Raw genomic sequence first — 2,706 nt, forward strand, 5'->3', positions numbered from 1 at the left:
GCTCAGCACCTGTGGCTCAAGCAGCTAAGGCGCCAGCCACATACACCTAAGGTGGTGGGTTCAAATCCCCAGCCCGGGCCTGCCAAACAACAATGATGGCTACAACCAAAAAAATGGCCGGGCGTTGTGGCTGGCGCCTGTGGTCCCAGCTTTGGGAGGCTGAGGCAAGGGACTCGCTTGAGCCCAGGAGTTGGAGGTTGCTGTGAGCATGATGCCATGGCACTCTACCCAGGGGGGATAGCTTGAGGCTCCGTCTCAAACAAAACAAAACAAAACAAAACAAAACTATTTTCTAAACTAAAAAGTAGGGAGGTTAAGACATTTAACACTCATATACCCACTACCTGGATTTAACATATAAATGTACATTTCCTTTCCTTTTGCTTTGCTGACCCATTTAAACTCACTTAGATAGCTACATAACACACAAATCCATTGGTATGCTTAATAATTAATAGTACTTCCCAAATAAAAATGCTTCATTGGTATTTAGACTTTACCAGTTGCCACAACTGTTTTTTGTAGTCAGTTTCTCAAAGTTGAGATCTAATCAAGGACAAAGTGTTGTGCTTATTTGTCTCAAGTCTTATAGAAGTTTCCACATTCTGGATTTGTCTGTTTCCTTGTGGTGGTACTGGTGATCTTCCTCTATCTCTAAGTTTCTTACAGGTTGGCAAATACCAAACACCAAGTGATTGCCCCTCCCCTGGCTATGGGCATCCTTATACAGACCCCTTCCAGGAAATGTAGAACCAGGTACTTATAGTACTTTCTGTTTCTTCTTAGGTTGGCATTAACTACCAGCCTCCCACAGTGGTGCCTGGGGATGACCTAGCCAAGATGCAGCGGGCGATCTGCGTGCTAAGCAATACCACAGCAATTGCCGAGGCCTGGGCCCGGCTCAACCACAAGTTTGACCTGATGTATGCTAAGAGGGCATTTGTGCACTGGTATGTGGGTGAGGGCATGGAGGAAGGGGAATTCTCTGAGGCTCGAGAGGACCTGGCTGCCCTCGAGAAGGATTATGAAGAACTAGACACAGAGTTTGTGGACATCAAGGACAAGAGTGAAGAGTACTAGGTGGTCCTGGCACCTGCTGGGCTTGGTCTCTGGCTCCCCATTCTTGTATCTCATTCCATTGTTTCCCCAACCTCTGCAGATATAGTCGGTGTCTCAAGTGATATGGAAATCTGTGGTGTGGAATTCTATCCAGGGAGCGGGCCTTCTCTGACCTTCCCCATGTCCTTTGTTGCCTTCTTAAGTTAAGGGGCAGGATAGCCTCTGCTTCTGGGAACTGCAGCCAGACTATTTCTAGTAGAGAGCTGGCACTGTCCTCCTCCTGTGTGAGCAGGCTGCCCTGACAGATACTTACGGGCACATCACTAGGGCTGTAATGCTTTGACACCATGTGGGTCGCTATGTACCCTTTGTCCCCAGGCCACTTCAAAGAAGGTAAAAACCTTCTGGAGGCTTGGATGAAAGCTGCTGAAAGTCTATCTCCCCCTAGCATTCTGAGACAGAAACCGCTCAGTTTGTTTCTTTCCTTTTTTTTTTTTTTTTTTTGAGACAGAGTCTCACTCTGTCCCCCTGGAATCATATCTCTCAGCAACCTCAAAGTCTTGGGCTCAGGTGATGGTCTTGCCTTAGCCTCCCAAGTAACTGGGACTACAGATACCCCACCACAACGCTGGGCTATTTTTAGAGACAGGATCTCATTCTTGCTCAGGGTGTCTCAAACTCCTGAGCTTAGGCAATCCGCTACAGACATGAGCTGCCATGCCCAGCTTGAAACAGCTCCGTTGGTGCCCTTTGACATATCTTCCCACCAGCAGGCCAACAGAGGGCAGTAGAGGTTGAAGTCCCAGGTCAATCTGCAGCAACCATCTTACAATTTAGAATTCTGTCCTGCAACCTTATGGGGGACTGGGGTCCAAGAAACAAGATTTCTGGGGGGTTTTTTGTTTTGTTTTGTTTTGTTTGAGACACAGTCTCATTATGTCACCTTGGGTAGGATGCTGTGGCATCACAGCTCACAGCAACCTCAAACTCTGGTCTTAAGTGATTCTCTTGCATGGGCAGCACCTGTGGCTCAGTGTGTTCGAACCTGGCCCCGGTCAAATTGCAACAGAAAAATAGCTGGGTGTGTGGTGGTCGCCTGTAGTCCCAGCTACTCAGGAGGCTGAGGCAAGAGAATCACCTAAGCTCAGGAGTTGGAGGTTGCGGTGAGCTGTGACGCCATAGCACTCTACTGAGGGCAATAAAGTGAAACTCTTTACAAAGAAAAAAAAAAGCAATTCTCTTGCCTCAGCCTCCCAAGTAGATGGGACTACAGGTACCCACCACAATGCCCAGCTATTTTTTCGTGGTGGTTGTTACAATTGTCATTGTTGTGTTAGCTGGCCCAGGCCAGGTTCGAACCCGCCAGGCTTGGTATATGTGGTCAGCACCCTAACCACTGAGCTATGGGTGCTGCTCAAGAAACAAGATTTCAACAAACAGATGTCTTTAACTTGGAGGACTAAACTAGTTATTAGTGTTAAACTAGAAACCAGTTCCCTAGGCTCGGCGCCTGTGGCTCAGGTGGCTAAGGCGCCAGCCACGTACACCCATGGTGGTGGGTTTGAATCCAGCCCGGCCTGCCAAACAACAATGACAGTTGCAAACAAAAAATAGCCGGGCATTGTGGCGGGCGCCTGTAGTCCCAGC

General features: G+C 48.3%; 1 pseudogene; it reads left to right on the forward strand.

Annotated features, from left to right (window-relative positions):
• Nucleotides 1-1,165, forward strand: part of LOC100960171 — a 6,799-nt pseudogene extending 5,634 nt beyond the window's left edge.
• The last annotated feature ends 1,541 nt before the right edge of the window (nt 1,166-2,706 follow it).

The sequence above is a fragment of the Otolemur garnettii genome, unplaced genomic scaffold, assembly GCF_000181295.1.
Source record: "Otolemur garnettii isolate 467f Iridium unplaced genomic scaffold, OtoGar3 scaffold00055, whole genome shotgun sequence".
In the NCBI taxonomy this organism is placed as follows: Eukaryota; Metazoa; Chordata; class Mammalia; order Primates; family Galagidae; genus Otolemur; species Otolemur garnettii.